This window comes from Ursus arctos, chromosome X, assembly GCF_023065955.2.
Source record: "Ursus arctos isolate Adak ecotype North America chromosome X, UrsArc2.0, whole genome shotgun sequence".
Lineage (NCBI taxonomy): Eukaryota > Metazoa > Chordata > Mammalia > Carnivora > Ursidae > Ursus > Ursus arctos.
The window spans coordinates 36,575,490-36,598,903 of NC_079873.1; the positions used below are offsets into that span (position 1 = coordinate 36,575,490).

Genomic DNA, 23,414 nt, shown 5'->3' on the forward strand with positions numbered 1-23,414 from the left:
CTAACTCCGTGTAACCAAAAACATTAGGGCAGGCAAATTTTAGCCTAAGTGTTGGAAGGGCTATTTATGCCATTTCTGCTGGGTCAGGAGGTATTTATAAGCAAACCATGACTATTAAACTTGGCAGTTTTGTCCTTTGCTCCTCATTTGTGGGCAAGGGAGGTTTCCAAAATGGCGTAGCCCATCTTGGGTTCTCAACAAGTGAAACACAAGCAGAAGTATATTAACATATATATCAAGCATACACCCGGGAGAACTCAGTGACAAGTAACTCAAAAAAGTTGTTAGAACTTGGGCTTATACAACATCTTAACAAAAGAGCAAAGCATTCGTAGAGATGTGAAAAGATGAGGGAGAAGGGTTTTAGGCTTCCAAGCACAGCGAACTGTGGAAAGGTCAATAGATGGTGAAAATTAATAGAAGGTAAGGTTATCTGGGCAGGTCCATTGTGGTGCTGACTTTCCATCTTCATGGCCATAAGTCCTGCGTAAGGGAGGGAATTTATGGAAGTCCTCATTTCCCAGAAGTTTCTGCTTTTACTCAGATAAGGTAAGCTCCAGAAAGGCTTCGTTTTGCATCTGTGGATTCTCATTTGCCTCCAGCTCAAAATAATCTTACACCAATATGGCATATTTTGATGTGGCATATTCTGCTACCCTTCAGTGGGAACAGGAAAAGTAACAGAGAACGGTCTCCTCTGTCCCCAGGGGACAGTGTTCCTAGGAACACTTTCCAAGGAAGTTACTCTCTCCTGGACTCAACAGAAGCCAAATACCTATTCGGATCATTCAAAACCTAATGACTGGGGGGCACCTGGTGGTTTGGTTGGTTGAGCATCCGACTCTTGGTTTCAGCTCAGGTCATGATCTGGGGGTGGTGGGATCGCACCACCCCCCTCACCCCCATGGGGCTCTGTGCTCAGCGGGAAGTCCACTTGAGACTGTCCTTCTCCCTCTGCCCCCACCCCCTCTAAAATAAATAAATCTTCAAAAGGTAATGACCGAAGTGTTAACTGAGACCTTAAAATCAATAGACTAGAAAACTTTCAATGATTTACAAGTCAGAGCTGGTTGTCTAAGGCAGATCTTTGTGCCATGGACCCTCTACAGTCCTGATAATAAGTTTCTAAATTAATAAAGGAAAAGAGCTTCTAAGATTACAAAGGAAACCAATTACCTTGAAACACAGTTCCCAAAGTATTAAAATTTTATAATACAATAATATGTGTGATTCTTTATTAGTGTATGAAATAGCAAGATCTAGCAGTGAGCTTTAGGACTAATTTTGCATTATTGTGAGGAGTATAAAGAACTTTTGTGATAGACAGCTTCAAGAACTGTATGATATAACAATGCCTGCCTATGATTCTTATTGGTGACAAAGTCACAGGTACTGCTCCTACTACTGTGGTTGGTTACCTACGTACATAGTTGAAAGAAATGCTAATCTTAGCTAGAAGTTAGTAAAAATGCAAATCGTAAGGTTTTTTTTGCCTTTTCAAGATCATAGGTCCTCCTGAATTCTATGAGTTGACTCCAAGTTAAGAACCCCTAATCTAAAAATCTGTTGTACACACACACACACACACCAACACACGCCTACATACACATACTGGGTCTGCTAGTGGGTCCTCAGAAAGTCCCCATCATAGAGCAAACTCCAGACTCAGAGACAATAGCCAGTCTTCCTAGACCCCCTCCCTTCTTCAAATCCTGGAGAAGTGCTCAAGAGACCACGCAACGCTTGGCAACCCTGCCACTTGCATGGTGTCTCTTTATGCCTTTTTATCTGTAACTCTCTCTGCTTGCCCCGTGTCCGATGCTTTCAGCTCATTCTCATCTTTTTTTAAAAAAAAAAGCTTTATTGCAGGGACACCTGACTGGCTTAGTTGGTAGAGCATGAGGCTCGCTCTCTTTTTTTTTTTTTTTTTTTTTAGGTAATCTCAAGGAGAGCAAGAGTTAGATGCTCAAGGGGCGCCTGGGTGGCTCAGTCGTTAAGTGTCTGCCTTCGGCTCAGGGCATAATCCCGGAGTTCTGGGATCGAGCCCCGAATCGGGCTCCTCTTGCTGGGAGCCTGCTTCTTCCTCTCCCACTCCCCCTGCCTGTGTTCCCTCTCTCACTGTCTCTCTCTGTCACATAAATAAATAAAATATTTAAAAAGAAGAAAAAAAGAGTTAGATGCTCTACCAACTGAGCCAGAGAGGCCCCCCAAGAATGGGACTCTTGACCTTGGGGTAGTGAGTCCAAGCCCCACTTTGGGCATAAAGCTTACTTAAAAAAATTTCTTTTTTGCAACAACCATGATTTCAGATTTTAGTCCCCTCCGGGGAAATCTTTAACTAATCTTAATATATCACAGATATAAACTGGAAGGATTTGGGCAGACACAGGTGCTCTGCACTTGTAGCAAGAGCTGTTAACCACAAGTTTTTAATTCGGAACATGAAGCAGTTGAAAATCATGAGGCTGACTCATGCTCACACCTACTAATCGAAACTGTTCTAGGAACTTTCACCCTCATACAAAGGATCCCGGTGACTGATAATAGAGGTCAGGTCACCTGTTCTCTTTTTAAACATTCTCTTTCCAGCTCAGCAGATTTAGAATGGAATATTTACTCTGCATCTACACTGTGATTACCATCTCATTTTTGAAATTTTTTTTATGAAAATGGAGCCCAATGCGGGGCTTGAACTCACAGCTGTGAGATCAAGACCTGAGCTGGGATCAAGAGTGGAACGCTTAACTGCCTGAGCCACCCAGGCCCCCCATCATTTCTGAAATATTTTTAAGGGGCTCATTTAAAAACAGAATGTAGAGGGGCGCCTGGCTGGCTCAGTCCGTAGAGCATGTGATTCTTGAACTCGAGGTTGTTAAGTGTGAGCCCCACCTTGGGTGTAGAGATCATTTAAAAATAAAATCTTTAAAAAAGAAATTAATCAAAAATAAAAATAGAACAAAGAAAGTAAACATAGCTCCATAGTCTTCCTTATCAGTACGTTTCACACTTGCAGCTGACCATTAATCAGGGTCCTGATAACAGGACAAACTCAGTTGAGATTTTTGAATGGACTTTTTCAAAGGAGAGTATTTACAAAGGCATGGGCTGCTTAAAGGGAACTTACAAGGGATGCCAAGGCACTCACAGGACTAGCAGGGTGGGAAGCCATTGCTTGGCCTGACAAGGCATAGGGAGGAAACGGTGTTAAGGAATTCCGGCTGGGGAGGGGGGGGCCTGGGTGGCTCGGTCGGTTAAGTGTCTGCCTTCAGCTCAGTCGGTTAAGTGATCCCGGGGCCCTGGGAAGGCCCTACATAGGACTCCCTGCTCAGCGGGGAGTCTGCTTCTCCTTCTTCTTCTGTTCCTCCCCCTGCTCGTTCTCTCTCAATCAAAGAAATAAAAATCTTTTAAAAAGGGCGGGGGGGAAGGGGACCCCGGCCGAGAGCTGGAGCAGTGGAAAATGACAGCACAGAAGGCAAGAGGTGATCATGACCTTGACCTCATCTACGTGGGGGAGGGGGAGAGAGGGTGATGGTGATGCAATAAACACCCTGAACACCCTGACCTTTTTCTCCTGCCCTTCAGTCTCTTGCTATCCCCTACCCTTCTGGCCCAACCCAACCGCAAGCTAAAAGGCCCGGGTGCTCGGGCCGTGCATTCCATGGGGGTCAGAGCAGGGCAGAGAAAAGTGGAGAATCAGTGTGGAAGAGGGAAAAACACAGAAGAGCCGCACATGCCCTCAGCCCTTTTCAAGTGTTTATCCAAATACAATTTCAGGAAATCGAAGGCAGTTATCCGGTTTATAATTCAAGTCCCTCTTAAGATGATGCTTTTAAGGAAGGTCTTATTGGCCTGGCGTTCCAGTTCCATATTGATCCAATTGTGTCGATAACTGTTTGTTTACCTTGCCATTTTACTTGGCCTGCCTGGTCAGTGCGAATGCCTGGAGCTGAATGCCTGGAGCTGCATTTCTTAAGTGAGGGGGATTTCAGCTTAATTGTTTACCTGTTCCAAAAAGAGCCCTGTCTGGATGGGGGTTTGGTTTTGTTTTGTTTTTCAATCATTCCCGTCCAAATTCTGTCCCCAAATATTGAAAGTTAAAGGGATGATTTAAAGAAGAGCCTGGTCTTTAAATGGCCTACAGCCACATGATTCAGAGGGTTCTTCCAACTTTTGTCTATTTAGGCGAAAGAAAGAGTAAACACGTTTATAAATGTCAGACATGGCCCCCGTAGGGGCGACTGATGCAGACAGCCAGAGCCAGCATTAAAAAAATTATCCAAAGGGCTTGATTCAGTATCGCCGCTGACCAGACGTCTGGCAAAGAACTGATGTTGATGTGCTTGCAAAGCCTTACCTTCCCCTGAGCCCCTATCACTGCACATAAGAACCTTTAAAGGAGCCAGCAGCTCTCGCCCTCTAAGTACAGAAACTTCCAGGTCAACCACTGAGCAGCTGGGAAGATGGGAGTTCCCACCACACTGTTCTACCACCCAGTGCTTCACTCGAAACTGGTGTCACCTGTCATCCACATACCTTTGTGTTTCTTCTTGTATCTGGGAGACCCTTCAGAGACTTTAATTCAGTCCGCATATAGCATATCTCAGGGATACCATCACCTGTATCCACACCGTCATCAGTGTGGTTCCATCCCACGACGGGACTGTATTTCAAAATATTATTCTGGTGGTATTCTGTTTTTTCCTGCCCCCTCTTTACTCTCACTGGTGCCCTGAGGGCCGATTCCATTCTTTCAGTCTGCTCTGAAGGTGAAGTTAAGGTACAGAAAAAACGATCAAAGAAACTTCTAACTTGTGTGTCAAATAAAGATTCTTGGAAATGTGGATGCCAGCTTTTCCTCTCCCGGAGATTAGATGAGACAAAGCCTAGGCAAAGGAGAAAGATGCACAAAGAAAGAAACTCAAATGGAAAAGGAAGGACAGAAGAGCAGGAGGAATTTATTTCCTGTCACAATAACGAGGGAGCTAAGCAAAAGGGAACCCCTCACCCCTATCCTTGCCTACTCATAATCTGTGGACAACCCAGTTTTCCCACCATAGCAGGCATTTGTTAAGTCCCCCTCTCCACTCTACCCTTGACCAAAAAGTGGAGATGGGAGGCATGAAAGGAGAACCTCAGCCCCTGAGGTAAGATGAACAGAACAGAAACAGTTGGCAGTGTCTTCCTTGGGCAGGGCAACAGCAAGCACATATTTTTCTGTTCCACATTCACTTAAAGAACTGTATCAGAAGTGATGAGAGAACAGAAGGCAAGCTGAGGACAAAGCAGAAACTGACACCCCGCAACCCCCCCCCCATGGGATGTATGTGACATTCCTCAGGCATTCCTGGCTGCCCTAAAGCAAAAAGAAATAGTTAACCTATAGAGACCACAATCCTGTAAGACTTGAGTCTCCCTCAGTTTACAACTGTCTTAGCGATCTACAAGATTTCTATCAGTAACCTAGCTTTTGGAAGGAAATGGAGATACAATTAAATGTCTTTATAATCTGCAGCCTCCAGGAAGTTCCCAACCATTTTAATGTTAATGCCTTGCCAGAGGGAAAAACAACCTTAACTTGACAATGGCAAGGCCTCCGGTGTCCTGTGAGTCATCTTTAACATATGAAAGTACTCTCTGGAAACCTCCCCTTTTCCTTACCTCCAACCCCACAGTATATAATCAGCCACCCCTCATAACCCAGGGCAGCAGCTCTTTCTGCCTGGGTCCTGTCCCCGGGCTTTAATAAACCCCCATTTTGCACCAAAGACGTTTCAAGAATTCTTTCTCGGTCGTCGGCTCCGGAAGCCACCCCACTGAACCGCACCTATATTCCACAACCTCATCAGAAGGATTAAGGTTAGCTGCTTATGACTGAAAACCCCAAATAATAATGGTTTAAACAAAGAGAACAATACCTCTCATGTAGAAGAGGTCTAGAAATGTGTATATACCCCTTCCCTCTTATTACGCTGCCAGCCTCCTTCTAGCTCAGAGTCCCAGGTGGCAACGTGATTTCTAGCCTTCGTGTCTACATTCCAGGTAGCAGGAAGGAAGAAGAGTGGACAGTCCCTCCCTTTAAGGAAACTTCTTCGAGTTTCACATGACATTGCCAATTGTATCTATGAGCTAGAATTTAGTCACACTTCGTGCAACAAAGGCTTGGAAATTGCAGTCTTTATTCTGAGCAGCAAAAACTATGAGTTCTAGTTCTTTTCTTTTCTTTTTTTTTTTCTTTTTTTTCCGTGCTTAGTTATGGGTTCTATTTCTAAGGAAGAAAGTGAAAAACAGATTTGGGGGGTGGTGTAACTGTCTCTTCCACAGATAATCATAGTGATCTTCTTTCATCATGTTAAAAACAAGACAACAGATCCAAAATGGAGTGACAGATGTCAAGCCCCACATCACCAAACTTAAAGTATAGTTTCGGCTCTCCCAGAAATGGAACGGTATGCCAATCAGGAACCACCCGATCAACACTACTGAAGGAGATCTGCCAGATAGATCCCCTGCCATCCCCCACAGGAAAGTAACCCTGCAATAACCAATCAGCTTTTCTGCCTAGTACAACTTCCGTCTTCCTGCTCCCTTCCGCCTATAAAAGTCTCTCATGTTGCAAAGCACTCAGAGCTCCTCTCTACTTTCTAGATGGGGTGCTGCCTGAATCATGAATCATTTAATAAAACCGATTAGATTTTCAAATTTACTCGGTTGAATTTGGTGTTTTGAACACACATGAACGTCAGCTGGGGCATTTCCCGAACACTCAGGTTTAGTCCTTTCAGTGTGAGCCTCAATTTTGATGACAGCAACTTCAGAAGGTAAGAGAACAGTAATAAGAAGATTGTTTACTTGTTGCTCATTTTTGATCGGGATCCCAGAGGACGTACAACATTAGGAATTACAATGATGACATTCTACCAGGACATATCAGATTTCTAAGAGTTTCGTATAATTTCTAGAACACTTACATACCTATACAAACACAACATAAGGCTTAGTATTACTTCTATTTTGACAATGCTTCCCGTGTAATTTAACATATCGAATAAGCCTAATTAACAAATCCACTGAAATGTTGCCAGAGCTGTCTAGAAAAATTCCAAAGTTTCTTCCAGGTTAAAAAGACTTAATTTAGGGGTGCCTAGGTGGCTTAGTCGGTTAGGAGGCTGCCTCTGGCTCGGGTCATGATCCCAACATCCTGGGATCGAGTCCCTGATCAGGGTCCTTGCCCAGCGGAGAGCCTGCTTCTCTCTCTAACTTCTTGGCCTGCTGCTCCCCCTGCTTGTGCTCTCTGACAAATAAATAAATAAAATCTTAAAAAAAAGAAACAAACAAACAAAAAAACCCTACTGCATTCAGAATTTGCCTTGGAAAGGGGTCACCTGGCTGGCTCAGTTGGTAGAGCATGTGACTTGGTCTCAGGGTCATGAGTTCAAGCCCCGCCTTGTGATGAGGGAACAGAAGGCAAGCTGAGGACAAAGCAGAAACTGACACCCCGCAACCCCCCCCCCCCACCGTGGGATGTATGTGACATTCCTCAAGCACTCCTGGCTGCCCTAAAGCAAAAAGAAATAGTTAACCTATGGAGACCACAATCCTGCAAGACTTGAGTCTCCCTCAGTGTACTACGTCTTAGCAGTCTACAAGAACAAAGCGTTTCTATCAATAACCTAGCTTCCAGAAGGGAATGTAGATACAATCAAATGTCCTTATCTGCAGCCTCCAGGAAGCTCCCAACTACCTTCATGTTAACGCCTTACTAGAGGGAAAAACCACCTTAACTTGACAATGGCAAGGCCTCCAGTATCCTGTGAGTCTTCTTTAACATATGAAAGTACTCTCTGGAAACCTCCCTTTCTCCTTACCTCCCCCAACCCCATAGTATATAATCAGCCACCCCTCACAACCCAGGGGGCGGCAGCTCTTTCTGCCCGCGGGTCCTGTCCCCGGGCTTTAATAAACCTCCATTTTGCAGCAAAGACGTCTCAAGAATTCTTTCTTGGTCGTCGGCTCCAGACTCCACCCCACTGAACCTCACCTATATTCTACGACCTCATCACCGTGGGCATGGAGCTTGCTTTTAAAAGAAAAAAAGAGGGGGGGGATTTGCCTTGGGAACGTTTGTCAAAAATATCAAAAACGCTTTTAAAGCAGTTGTCAAAATGGGATCACAGATTATTATAAAACTTAATAATTACCTACTAACAAAACTTCACTCTCTTAAATATTAAGACTCGGTTTTCCTGATTATTGGAAGACCTGATAGGGAGAGCAAACATAGGCAATTATTCTGATAAAATGCAGACTCTTTCTTTCCTGGGTAGAGTACTTTAAATAAAAGTAAAGGAACTTTCAGAATCTGTTATCAAAAGGACACCAAAAGCCAAAACAATTTATCTTTTTAACAGAGAAAACCAAATTCTAATTTTGCACCAGCTCACTTTAGTAGCCGGGGCTCCGGAGGCCCCAAACTGACTAGGTTCAGCCACTGGCTGCTGACAAAACCTAAAAGCAGAGACAAACGAGTAGACGAGGTGAAGCAAAAGAATATATTTCAGCGAGGCCACCGCCAGGCAGACAGCGGACTAAGGACTCCAATACTGTATCCGAGGTGCTGGAACTTCTCAGTTTGTAAAAGGAAAAAGCGGAACAAAGGTCAGGGGTAGGTACAGGTGGGCAGCAAAGGTCAGCTCCTCATTGTCAGGGGTGGGGTACGGCTGGCGCAAGACAGTCCTTATTGTTTATGGGGGGGAGGGGGCCAGGTAGTTTCGGTTCCCATCAGGGGGCACTTTGCCCACAGGGTCTTTTGCCTGAGTTAAGAGATAAGCTGGAAAGAACTTAATTAGAAAGTTTCAGGTCAAAATGGAGGTCGTTGAGGTCCTCTTTCATTTTTGATATTAAAATATATTCAAAAAAATAAATAAAGATATATTCATTTCAACCTTAGACCTGAACACACAAAAAATTCCTTTCCAAAGATTCCTTTTGCACAAACTTTCAACTTGCTTTTTCCTCAAAAAAATGCATCTCCATTCCCTGTATCTTCTTTTACCGAAAATACATCTTACTTTCTTTGCATATGAAGATTCTCCCCTTACTATTCTAGTAGCTTCGATGACATATATGTACCAGAATTCTTAACCCTTAGAAACCTTAATTTCTAGTGAAAACTAAGAAGTAAACAATTATGAACGGTATTAGCAGTCTGTGGCTTGACAGACTTACAAATACTTCTTATAATTTCTAGAAGCATATGCTTTCTTCTAGTAAATGTCTCAGCATGGCATAAAGTGTGTTTAACAAAAAATCTTCAGCTTCTCTGTAATAAGCTAAAAGTGGATAAACCTATGTTCAGTAATTAATCTTTCCATATTTGGAAACGATCTAAATATTCAATAAATGTCCATCATTTAATTTAACTTAGCAAAACTCTGAAATTTCAAGCTACCAACGAGATTTAGGAAGCTACTTTTAAGGACACCTACCATAAAACATAATTATTCCTAAAGATTTTATCGATCAACTGTTATTCTGCTTGTATCCAAATCATTTGCTTCCAACACGCAACTCTTGATCTTGGGGTTGTGAGGTCAAGCCCCGTTAGGTGTTAGAGATCACTTAAAATCTTTAAAAAATAAACAGGTAAAAAAAAATGATTTTATCTATTTGGAATGTTCCTTATAATGGCCACTGTAATTCCAGGTCATTTTTAGTAAAATTTTGCCAGCTTGCTAGATCTCCGAAACTTATGGGACTATACTTTTTTTTTTTTTTAAGTAGGCTCTACACCCAGCATGGAGCCCAACGCAGGGCTTGAACTCACCACCTGAGATCAAGACCTAGCCCACATTAAGAGTCAGACACTCAACCAACAACCGACTGAGCCACCCAGGCATCCCTCCGGGACTCTACTTTTTATATATAAAACAAGCAGGTAAGCTGGAGGGTCCTCGCATACGCACTCACCTCTCTGGATATAAGGGTTCCCATTTCTTTTAGCTAGGCCTTTCAGTTTCCCAGAGCCACACTAATACCTAAGGAGTGGGGAAAGGGCTGAATGAGCCTGCAGGCCCCAAAGAATGAGGACCACAGTTGCCATCAACGCTTCCTAGCATGGCATCTGGGAACTGAGGAGAAAAAACAACTCTTGAAAGGCCTGAGATAGAGAAGCCTGGGTGGCTCAGTCAGTGCTTTAATAAACCACCGTTTTGCACCAAAAACGTCTCAAGAATTCTTTCTTGGTCGTTGGCTCCGGACCCCACCCCACTGAACCCCACCTGTATTCCAAAACCACATCACTACCAGCCGTTCCCAACGTGGAATCCAGAGACCGAGCTAGGGCATGGGTTTTCCACCCCGGGGAACTGCAGTCTGGAAGGCTAGAGGCTTGGCTCCATGCAGACCCACCCGTCCGCCAACAAGGATGGGCTCCGGCTGGAACCCAACTGCCAGGTCAAGCGGACCTGCTCTGTTAAGGAAAGCCAGTTATTTCGGGAGCTTGTATGCAAAAAAAAGAGCTAAGCTCAACCGAGAGGAACTTACCACACAGCTCTGAGAAACAGCCAGAAACAACGGTGAACGCAAGAGTTCTCTCGGGGGGGCCCCCCGCGCCTGTTTCTCGTTGTCCCCAAATGCCGGTGGAGCTTGGCTTCTAATTCCCTTGCTGACACCAAATGCATTAGAAAACAGAATTCAACCTAGGAACCTAAGAAGTCATTGGCTTTACTAAGCATTCCAGGAAAAGGGGAGCACTCCATCTAGCAAGTAGAGGAATGATACAAAATGGAAGCCTCTTGTAGGAGGGAGGGAGGGAGGGTGGGGCAAAAAAAGTTATTAACAAAAGAGAACAAAGGGTTATTTCAGGCCAGGACATCGTTGTGGGGGGAAGGGACCACAGGGTTTTTACCAATGCAGATTACTTCACTAGTGCCAATCAGAGAATTTCAGATTGTTAATAAGGTCACATTCCTAGGAGAGTTGAAACTGTAACTAAGCCTTGCTTTGCCTTCATGGGGGGGCAAATGACTCCATTTTGTGCTTGTTCTTTCTTTTTTAACAAATGAATCAACAACATCCAAGCAAAAATTCGTACAGAGGGAGAATTTAGGTCAAGAAGCAACACAGTATAAAATATTATGAAACACTGTGTGGCTCTTGCCCATGCATGGAATGTGTGTGTGTCTTGGGGAGCTGGGGAGGTGGCCTGCAGATGGAGAGCCAAACCAGGAAATTGACAACGGCAATGCAATTAACTAGATTACAACTCTTACTTGGATTTGACCATAACAATATTTTATAAATCGAAGTGTTGGCATTTGAACAGTGATATGTATACACATGAAGTATAATTGCTAGTGGGTTCTATGGACTATTATTCAGAAATAACTTCGGCGATGCCGGTGAGCATGCCTAAGTACATTTTCTGGTTTTGATAACTGTACTATGGTTTTGTAATTGTTACTGTTGGGGGAAGCTAGGTGAAGGGTACCTAGGACCGTTTTTTGCAACTTTCTGTGAGTCTGTAATCATTTCAAAATAAAAGCTTAAATTTTTGGATTAATGTTTCAGTGATTCTCTTTGCTTTACATAATTGAGACCACACGCCACTTAAATTTTTCTCATGCTTTTTCATTCAATCTTATATCATAATAATTTTCTCATGCCGTGATAAAAGTCGTTGTAAATATAATTTTTGAAGGCTGCATGATCTCCAGTGACATATTTATAAAATATTCCTCTCCATTTCCTTATTGTTGCATGTTCAGTTGTTCTGAGCTGTAGGGGTTCTTTTTTTGGAAGGGGTTATTATAATAAAAATGATTGAAACAAAGTCATTATACATAAATGTTTTCCCTGTGTTTATATTTTCATGAACAAGTCACAGAAATAGAACAGTTCAATCAGTAGGAGTGAATATTATTAAGGCTTTTGATACACACCGCCAAAATGTTTTTAGTTTGTACCAATCCACTTTCCCAAGAGTTAGGTGTAAAAGAATCTTTGGTCACCAGCTAGACCCCAAGACCTGAACTTTACTGCTCACCTGCTTGTCCCCACAGACCTTTGTCCCACATTTTTCAATTAGCCCTTCTTTCCAGCTTATCTCTTAACTGAGGGAAAAGACCCAAGGGGCATAGCAACCCTGATGGAAATTGATACTGTCTCTCAAGTGATAACAACTCCCTCTTTGAAGAGCTCTCCAGGCCCAGGCAACCCTGACTAGATGGAGCTAAACCCTCAACTCACACCTGCTCAGAGAGACCCAGGGAATGACTGATAGTTACCTTTAACTCATTATAATACTACATCTCACCTCACCAGGAGCATAAGGCTCATTCACATCATGTACAATGTACGGATAGGCATGGCTTTTAAGGCGCATGTGTGACCTTACGCCGGCCTCTACATTTTGTGACAAACTCCCCTTTCTAAATAGTCATCCTAACCCTCAATAGAAGGAACCCATCCACCCTGGCTCAGGGAGGGCGGGCTTTGGAAGTTACCGCCAGAGATTTTATTTGCTGCAAATAAAGTTTGTGCAATAACTCCACCTGGTATAGTTTCTATCTGGGACTTACCAAGGAGAGAACTCATGTTAGTGTGGTTACACTTTCTCCACACTCCCATTGCCATTTCTGAAAGAACACATCAAGAAGCACTTCAGACAGCAGATTCCTGAGACCTGGCTAAGCTTCAGTTCCAAAAGATACCACTTGGTCACATCTCAAAATTGTGGTTTTGCCAACTAAGACCGTTTACAGCGGGTGAACGACAGACAATCAGAGACTGACGTGGCTTGCAAGTTAAAATGTATTTCTTAGAAGAGCCTTAAGGGGCATCTGGCTGGCTCAGTCAGTAGAGCACGTGACTCTTGATCTTGGGGTTGTAAATTCAAGCCCCGCATTGGGTGTAGAGATTACTTAAAAATAAAATCTTAAGGGGCGCCTGGGTGGCGCAGTCGTTAAGGGTCTGCCTTCGGCTCAGGGCGTGATCCCGGCGTTCTGGGATCGAGCCCCACATCAGGCTCTTCTGCTGGGAGCCTGCTTCTTCCTCTCCCACTCCCCCTGCTTGTGTTCCCTCTCTCGCTGGTTGTCTCTGTCAAATAAATAAATAAAATCTTTAAAAAAATAAAATAAAATAAAATAATAAAATCTTAAAAGTCATTCAATCCTTATAATGACTTTAGTTAAAATTTTTTTTTTTTTATAAAAGATTCTTTTTTTTTTTTAAGATTTTATTTATTTATTTGACAGAGATAGAGACAGCCAGCGAGAGAGGGAACACAAGTGGGGGGGAGTGGAAGAGGAAGAAGCAGGCTCATAGAGGAAGAGCCTGATGTGGGGCTCGATCCCATAACGCCGGGATCACGCCCTGAGCCGAAGGCAGACGCTTAACCGCTGTGCCACCCAGGCGCCCCTAGTTAAAATTTTTAAAAAAATAAAAGAACCATAAATTTTGCACACCTGAAACTAATGTAACATTCTTAAATGTTCACAATTCTTAAATTAAAAAAAAAGAGCCATGGATTCTGCCTACTAGGCCTGAAAATGACATGATTCACAGTGTTGCTTTCACTGAAGGCTACCTGTTCTGAACACCTTCCAGTTACCCCTCTGGATCTGCTTTCCTCTCTTCCACACCGCTTCCTGCCACGGAAGTCTGTCTTCTGTGGTCTGTAACAGGCTCCCATACGCTCTGGCTTCTTGCTGAGTTCGTTCAATGGGGAGTTAACAGGGAAAAGGGTAAGTGTGGGGTACTGACCCCATCACTCTTTCCCTGTGAGCTCTTCGGGGGCCACTTGTGTCCCTCAACCAGTACTCACTGCTTTTCTCTAGGGAGTCGTCTCCGTATGACTTTATCCTTCCAGATTCCTGGTCTTTCTGGCCCTTCCCGAGGGTGGTAACAGCTCTGCTATGATTTCCTCAGGGGTACCTCGCTGTGCTTTGTAGTCTTCCCGTACCCTGCCCCCACTTTGGTAACTATTCTGGTTACTAACCCTTCTTCAAATTATCCTAATTTGTGTGTGCCTTCTTTTTCCTGGTGGGGCCACAACTTCATTTGCCGCACACCCCACCACAAACTTTATTTGCAGCAAATAAAATCTCTGGCGATAACTTCCAAAGCCCGCCCTCCCTGAGCCAGGGTGGATGGGTTCCTTCTATTGAGGGTTAGGATGACTATTTAGAAAGCGGAGTTTGTCACAAAATGTAGAGGCGGGCATAAGGTCACACATGCGCCTTAAAGTGGAGTGGCCGTTCCGTCTTAACTTTCAGAGAGGTCATGGGCCCTGTGACTGTCAGTGCTGCGCTTCTGTTGGGAGGGCTCAGGACTGGCTGGATGACAGAGGGCAGGTGCAAGTCTCCGAGGCTGATTTGGCATCTGTCAATGCCGTGTTCAAGGTTTTAGGCAGGTAACTACCTCTACAGAAATGACACAAGGACACAGACACTGACAGACGGCAGGCAATCAGCCTCCAAACGGTTTTTCTGTCCCGTGTAACCACTCTAGATAACAGGGGGAGGGGCAGTGGGGAAATCTAAAAAGAATGTCCCATGGACCCCGGTGACCCGAACAGAGTGGTCCCTATGTGTGTCCTACCTGCTGAGAGGAGCAAAATCAATGAAGGGCCTATTGGCAACACCCAGCAGCAGTGCTGTGCCTGGCGAAAGGAAAACTCAGGATTACTAATCCTTGCTCCATTTAAAATGTGGATACTTTGTTCATGGTGAATTTTGGCATTTATTTTGATTTTTTTAAGCTGTATTAAAGTATTATTTATCTTGATTACTCGGTGGTACTTGGTACCCCCTATACATTGCACCCCGAGGAAAGTGCCTCATTTTCCTCACCCTAGTTTGCCAGACCCGCTGAAGGAGTTAGCTTTGACTCCTCTCTTCCCCCTCGCAGCCTGTACTTGGCTTTACTCTCCAAATACTTCCAGAATCTGATGACAACTGGCCCCCTCCTCGGCTACCACCCAGGCTCAAGCCGCTGTCATCTCTCACATGGTATTCTGCTTACTAGTCAGGCATCCCACATTCCCCCCAAAAAGTGGTAGAATAAATAACAGCCACTTAATTTTGCTCACGATTTTGTGGGACAGGACTTCAGGAAGGCCTCAGCCGGGCAGTTCTTGCTTGGAGTTCCTTAGGCTGTTGTAGCCAGGTGTCAGCTGGGGCTGTGGTGATCCGAAGGCTCAGCTGGGCTGACCGTCCAAGATGGCTCACTCATGGGCCTAACAGCTGATGGCGGCTGCCAGCTGCGAGCTCATCTTGGGCTGTTGAGTGGAACACCTAACACATGGTGTCTCCAGCATGGGGTTCTCTCAGGTGGGGGCCAACTCCCACCGAAGCAAGTGGAAACTTCATGACCTTTTATGTTGTAGCCTCAGAAGTCACACGTTATCACATCCACCAAATTCTCTTGCTTGTAGCAGTCTTAAGATCACCCAGATTCAAGAATGGCCCTAATTGTCTAGCCATCACAAAGTAGCTAGAATCATCCTTCTAAAATGAAAGTCAGATTATTTTACTCTTCTGCTCAAAACTTTGAATGGCTTCCCATCATGCAGAAAAAATCATCCAAAGTCTGTAGCATAGGGGCACCTGACTGGCTCAGTCAATGGGGCGTGCAACTGTTAATCTCAGGGTTGTAAGTTCGAGCCCCACAGCGGGTGTAGAGATTACTTAAAAATAAAATGTAAAAAAACAAAACAAAACAACTCCTTAGCATAGTCCACAAGGTCCGATAAGATCTGTCCATCCCTGCCGCACACTTATTTCCCCCTATTCCCTACATTGTTCACTCCACTCCAACATTGCCTGACTCCTTGCGGTTCCTCAAACAAGTCAAGCATATTTCTAGATTTAGGTATTTGTACTAGCTGTTCTTCTGCCTGGCGTGCTCTTCCCCAGTTATCTTCTTGGCTCTGCCCCTCAGTTTGTTGTCATGGCTACTCAAATGTCACCAGATAGAAGAAGCCTTCCCTGCTCACCTTATACAAGATATTAAACCTGCCCTATTACTCTCCTTCCCCTTGCTGTGCTTGATTTTTCTTCAGAGCACTTGTACTACATGACATCCTCTGTAGCTATTTATTTATTTTTTATTTATTCATTCCTTCTTTATTTATTTATTGTTTCCTCTTCTTTTCCTTTTCCGTCTAACCCCATTAGAATCAAAGCTCTAGGGACACCTGGGTGGCTCAGTCGGTGAAGCGTCTGCCTTCGGCTCAGGCCGTGATCCCGGGGTCCTGGGATTCAGCCCCAGGTCAGGCTGCCTGCTCAGCGGGAAGTCGGCTTCTCCCTCTCCTTCTCCTTCTGCCCCTTCCCCCGCTCATGTTCGCGCACTCTCTCTCTCAAGTAAATAAATAAAATCTTTTTTAAAAAAATCTGGAGCGCCTGGGTGGCTCAGTCGTTAAGCGTCTGCCTTCCGCTCAGGGCGTGATCCTGACGTTGTGGGATCGAGCCCCACATCAGGCTCCTCCGCTATGAGCCGCTTCTTCCTTTCCCGTTCCCCCTGCTTGTGTTCCCTCTCTCACTGGCTGTCTCTCTCTCTGTCAAATAAATAAATAAAATCTTTAAAAAAAAAAAAAGTCTAAGCTCTATGAGGGCAGAGACATTATCTGTTCTGATCCCTGATGCATCCATACCATCAAGACCAGTGCCTAGCACGTAGGGAGTGCTGGATAAATCTCTCTTCTTCTTTTTTAAAGATTTTGTTTATTTATTTTAGAAAGAGAGAAAGAGAGAGCATGAGCTGTGGGAGGGGCAGAGGGAGAGAGAGAATCCCAAGCAGAATCTCAGCTGCGGGAGGAGTATGACGCAGGGCTCAATCCCAGGACCCCGAGATCATGACTTAAGCCAAAATCGAGAGCCAGACACTTAACCAACTGAGCCACCCAGGTGTCCCAATAAATATTTCTTAATGAATCAATGAAAGAACATAGCCATGATTACTCCTGAATGAAATATACATTGTTATTTTTAATGGTTATAATCATCCATTTTATAGGTAATCCAAAATGTATTTAACAAATCCCCTTTATTTGAGTTCCTCTCAATGTATCGCCTGTATTAATAATGAACATGCTTATCGGTAACTCTCTTATAATTATTTCCTTAGGATCATTCCCTCAAGTAGAATTACTAAGTGAAGGAGTATCCATATTTTTAAGGTTTTTATTTTTATTTTTTTTCCAAATTATTGCCTTAATTTGTATATTTTATTTTTTTTATTTTTTTTAATTTTTAATGATTTTTTATTATATTATGTTTGTCACCATACAGTACATCCCCGGTTTCCGATGTAAGACTCGATGATTCATTAGTTCTGTATAACACCCAGTGCACCATGCAATACGTGCCCTCCTTACTACCCATCACCGGTCTATCCCATTCCCCCACCCCCCTCCCCTTAAGGTTTTTAATACATATTATCCTAAGATGGACTACTGAGATTCACAATCCTATCGCCAATATATGGGGGTGCTTTTTTCCTGCGATCCCAGCTCATGGCACTATTCCTTCATTTGTCTACTTTAGACACTGTCTATTGACTTCCCTGTATTTTAGATGAGGATTTAATTCAGTTACACCACTCCCACATTCTCTCTTCACTCCCATTTTTGCTTGTTGGCTCATTAATTTAGTTTCTCCTTTATATCTCTGAATAATACACTTAAACCCTTATTTCGGTTTCTACCAATTTTCTACAGTATCTCTTGACGCTTGATAAGTATTATGACACTTTTACATTTTTCTCTACTCCTTCCTCTCCATCATGTGTCAGCTGTTCCTTTATTTTTTATTGTCAACATTGACAACATTTATATTATTTTCCGTAACCGTAACTAAGTATTCTAAAAGTAGAAGAATTAATACAATTTTTTATATAATAACATAGTTAATTGTAGAGCTGAATTATGTGGCATAATTACATAGTGCTTTCTTCTATCTGGTTCCATGGTCATGACCCTCGTGCCAAGCAAAGGAGAATTTGCCTAGTGTCAAGATCAAATGGATTTACTTTTCTTAAATACAACGAATTGCTCAGTAATGGCGCTTTTTTGTTTGTTTCTCTGTTTTTCTTTAATTGAGAGGATAATAATAGGCTTTCGTGGGTGATGGGCATTAAGGAGGAGGGCACATGATGTGATGAGCACTGGGTGTTATATGCAACTGATAAATTATTGAACACTACATCTGAAACTAATGATGTACTATAAGTTGGCTAATTGAAGTTAAAAAAATAAAAGCAACGATAATAAACTCAAGAAAACAAAAAACAAAAAAATAATAGGCTTTCATTACTATACTCCTATATGGTCCAATTTATTCATTCTATATCTCCTTTGGGATCCACTATAGTCTTCTTAGAGCCCACTGAATTCTAATTTGTTCTCTTTGCTTTCTAGACTACCAGCCTGTGGTCACTCATATTTTACTGGATTTCCAGTTAGTTCCTTGCCATGGGATAGCCCTCTTTCTTAGTTTTCAGCCTTATTTTTCTGGAGTGCATACTAAAAAAATGTACTTTCAGAAAGAGAGGTAAACTTTCTTCTTTGCTTGTTTGATGAATTTCTTTTGCCTTCGTAATGATTAATAACTTCCCTTAGCAAAGAACTTTGGGCTCAAAATAATTTTTCTTCCAGATTGTTTTCTTCCCAACACTTAATATTGAAAATCTTTCAAACCTACAGAAAATTTAAGAGACTATTTTCATCAACAGGGTGCCTGGGTGGCTCAGTCAGTTAAGCATCAGACTCAATTTAGGGTCAGGTCACGATCTCCAGGTCCTAAGATCGAGCCCAGTGACTTAGCATGGAGCCTGCTTAAGAGTCTCTCTCTCCCTCTCCCTCTGCCCTCCTCTCTGCTCGTGAGTGCGTGCACGCTCACGTGCTCTCTCTCTCTTTAATAAAAAAAAAAAAAGAATATTTTCAACAACGCTAATACACCCTTCACTAGATCCACCAAATGTTGTGCATATCACCACATTTTCAATATGTTTTTTTCTAAATTATTTGAAAATAAGTTGAAACACTCATGATATTCACCTCAAAGAATTTCTGCCTGCATCTCCTAAGAGTAAGAAAGTTCTCCTACAAAGCCGCAGTACCATGAGCACATCGAGGATGATGAACACTAATGAATAACATCACCAAATATATAGCCCATATTCGAATCTTCTCAACTGTCACCACATCTATAGATTTTTTATTTTCCAATCCAGAATCCAATCAGTTTTCTCAGTGTTCGGGCTTTATGCCTTTTTATTCTCTTCATCTTCAACAGTGCTCTTGCCTTTTAGTTTCTTTTCAACATTGACTTTTTTTTTTTTTTTTTTTTGAGGATCCGTGCCAGTTGTTTTCTGAAATATCCTTTGTCTGGATTTGTGTGATTATTTCCTCATGATGATTCAAGTTAGACATTTTTGGTAAGAATATAGCACACATGAGATTGTGTACTTACTACACCACATCAAAGGACGTTTTATATTAGAATCTTTTTTTGAGTGAGCTCTACACCCAACGTGGGGCTCAAACTCACGACCCTGGGATCAAGAGTCGCATGCTCTACTGACTGAGCCAGCCAGGCGCCTCTATATTAAATTATTGATAACTGATGATCTTAAGTTTGATCATTTGGTTAAGATGATAACTACCGGATCTCTTAACAAAAAAAAAAAAGTTTTTCCTTTATAACTAATACCATGAGCACATGGTATTAGTCTTGCTTGGAGACCATGTGCATAAATTGCTTCCTAATAATCTTTCACTCAAGGTTTTTAGCATCTGCTGCGATCCTTGCTTAAACCAATTATTACAAGAGTTGAAATGGTGTTATTAAAAATAAATTTTCTATGTTTACAAGCTGATAGTTTCTGTAAAGAATAACTTTCCTTTTTAAAACTCCTTTCTCCCAATATTTTATTAATTTACGTTCTCATAACACAGCAGACTAATGCATTTTTATTCATCTTTTATTGATTATCATCATAATCCTTTTAATGCTCCAGTTTGATGAGGCAACATTACTTATGGCAAACCTAAGTGCCCTCTGATCAGTAAATAGCATGTGGACTGGTAGAAACTATAAATGAACTATAAATACTTGATGTAAATGTCATAAGCTGGGGTTTCCCTGGTGTGGTGACTGTTACAGTTGGGTATGTCCCATATGAGGGACCCTGGATAATTACGCCTGTGAATAAGTTATTGCCTCCTATGGGGCATGAGGCTGTTATTCCAGGTTAGGTTCCAGGCTTGGCTGATGTGAAACTTCTTCCCTTGTGCCTGAGCAACCACTTGCGGGACAAGAGAGTAGCTGATCGATGCTATGTGGACTGCTCTATGATCTGTCTGCTACTATCGGGTTTCCCATGGCAGAGCATTCTGCCCTGCTGGAAGCTGTATCTCTCTGAGCAGACTGATGCCAGAGGGGGCCCATAGTAGTTTTGTGAGTCTGAAGGTTTCATTGAGCCCATGGAAATCCATAATGGGAATCGCACTCTTTTAAAACAGAATACTCTCAGAAATCCTACTGCCATCCCTACCCCACCATTACATTGTCACACATTTCTCCATTTATGATTTATCTTACCTATGTTTCTGTTTGCAAATAAAGGTACATATTTTTCTTACACAAAGGTACACACACACACACACACATACCTATAAAGGTATATACCCTGAAAATCACTCATATCAGTTCATAAAGAACATCCTCATTCTTTTTTTTTTAAGATTTTATTTATTTATTTGAGAGAAAGAGATAGTGAGAGACAGAGCAAAAGCAGGGTGGAGAGGGAGAAGCAGGCTTCCCGCTGAGCAGAGAGCCTGACATGGGGCTCGATCCCAGGACCCTGGGACCATGACCCAAGCCAAAGGCTTGGTCAACTGAGCCACCTCAGGCCCCCTCTCTTTTTTTTTCTTTCTTTTTTTTTAAATGGCTGCATAGTGTTTCACTCTGTAGACAGAATAAAAGTTTATGCAACCAGTTTCCCATGGATGGACATGTAAATTGTTTCAATTATTTTGCTATTAAAAATAAGTTCACAGTAAATAACCTTGGGCATATGTTTGTCCTGTTTGTTGAGGTGTATGGTTAGGGTAAATTCCTAGAAGTAGGAATGCGGGGTCAAAGGGTGAATGCATACGTGATTTTGTCAGATATCACCAAATTCATCTCCACAGGGGCTGCATAGCATTTTGCGCTTGAGCTCCCAATGAATGAGTGAGCGCTACGTGTCTGCGAAGAAGAGCATTTCAAACTCGGTTGATGTTGTCTGCAGAAAATGCATAAAACTAAGTCTTTGTGAAACAAAATTCGGGAGTCATAAGGAGAAGATACGATGAGATATAGGTGGCATCAGTGAAAAGTGAGCTGGATGAAATGAAAGCTTCAAGTTCAAGAAAAACCCTAAACTGAAATGGCATTGTCAATATCTGCTGTAGAAGCAATAAAAAATAGAATTAGAACTGCAGAGGGGCACCTGGCTGGCTCAGTCAGTAGACCACCTGACTCTTGATCTCAGGGTTGTGAGTTCGAACTCCACATGGGGAGGGGAGCCTACTAAAAAAAAAAAAAAAAAGAAACACTTAAAAAAGAATTAGAACTGCAGAAAATTAAATCACTAATCCGAAGGATAAATGTGATTAGCAGTCTCAGAATTCAGAGGAAAAGGACAGAGACATGGTAATGATAAAGGACATAGAAAGATGCTCCAGTAACATAATTATAAGTGTTTCTCAGGAAGAAACCACTTAGAACAAATGCAATAATCCAAATCAGAGTAGAAGAAAATTGTCCTAGCATGGGGATTAATTAAACCCACAAATTAAAAATCCACAGATTGAAAGGAGTTATGATACCACATGCATACACCCATACACACACAGATCCCCATTATCTTCACAAAATTATTTCATTTCAGGGATAAATAAAACCATTTCCTATAAATATTCTAGAAATAAAGATATCTTTTAAAAAAGATGTTAGGAGCACCTGGCTGGTGCAGTTGGCAGAGCATAGGACTCTTGATTTAGGGGCTGTGAGTTCAAGCCCCACCTTGGGCATAGCATTTACTTAAAATAATAATAATAATAATAATAGTAATAATAATAATAAAAAGATGTTAAATGAGACTGCCAAATATAAATTTCCTGGATTAATGTTTAGGAATAATCACCATCCCAGTTAAATTAACCAAGGGAGTTTTTAATTGATGAAATGATTCTAAAATTCATTTAAACATACAGGAATATATTAACAGAAACAATATGTAAAAATATCATAAATAATTTATAAAGAACGGTATTGGGAAGGGACTAGTCCTTCTGTCTGGTGAAATCTACTATAAAGCAGCTGTAAGTAAATCAACGTGGCATTGGTAGCAATGTGGAGAGAATATGCATGTAAATATAATAGAAGAGATGATCCAAAGCCAGATCTCAGTATTTATGTTATATAACGTCAACAAATCCTTGGAAAATGGAAGGATTTTTCTTTTCTTCTTCTTTTTTTTTTTAAAGATTTCATTTATTCATTTTGAGAGAGCAAGACAGAGAGAGAATGAGAGAGTGAAAGAGCACAAGCCAGGGTGAGGAGCAGAAGGAGAAGGAGAAGCAGATTCTCCACCAAGAAGGGAGCCCGACACGGGGCTCTATCCCAGGACCCCAGAATCATGACCTGAGCCAAAGGCAGACGCTCAACCGACTGAGCCACCCACGTGCCCCTGGAAGGATTTTTCAATAGACAGTTTTGTTATGAGTGGTTAACTATTTGGGGGTGTGTGGGGTGTCTATTTATTTGGTGCTGAAACCCGCGATAGAGCGTCTATTTAAATCCTCACCTTATACCATAACAAAATACATCCCAGTAAATTAGGATTAAATAAATTCTAAAATAACCAACCATCAAAAAACAAAAGAAAATACAATTCATCCTTCAGAACTGTAAGTTTAAAAGCAATGGAAGAAATTACTAAAAGATAGACACAAGCACATCAACTTTAAATTTCCGCTTATCTCCAATGCCATAAACAATACTAAAATATAAATTGGAATAAACTATCTGCAGTGAAAATACAGTGAAGGGTTAATATCTTATTGTACAAATCACTTACAGAAACCAACGACATTAAGGCACGAACTGATCATTCACAACGGAAGAAACTGAAATGGCTAATAAACATCTGAAAAAAGTGATCAGTAATCAAAGAAAGACCATTGCAAATAGCAATGCCATGCTGATTTTTCACCTTTCATGTTAAGAAAAGTTAAAAAGTTAGCTTCCTTAATGGCTTAATGTGAGAGTGGGGGCCGTAAGAACTCAGACAGCAGTTTTTTTTTGTTTTTTTGTTTTTTTGTTTTTTTTTTGAAGGAGCAATGAGAGCTTTGTTCAGATCCTAGGGCC

General features: G+C 42.1%; 1 long non-coding RNA gene across 2 annotated transcripts in view; it reads right to left on the reverse strand.

The window, feature by feature from the left end:
* Window positions 1-10,791, reverse strand: part of LOC123001826 (uncharacterized) — a 186,753-nt gene extending 175,962 nt beyond the window's left edge. For both annotated transcript variants that reach the window (XR_008958904.1, XR_008958903.1), the window contains exon 1: window positions 10,543-10,791. This is a non-coding gene — a long non-coding RNA (uncharacterized LOC123001826). The remainder of the gene's footprint in view (window positions 1-10,542) is intronic.
* Window positions 10,792-23,414: the final 12,623 nt, after the last annotated feature.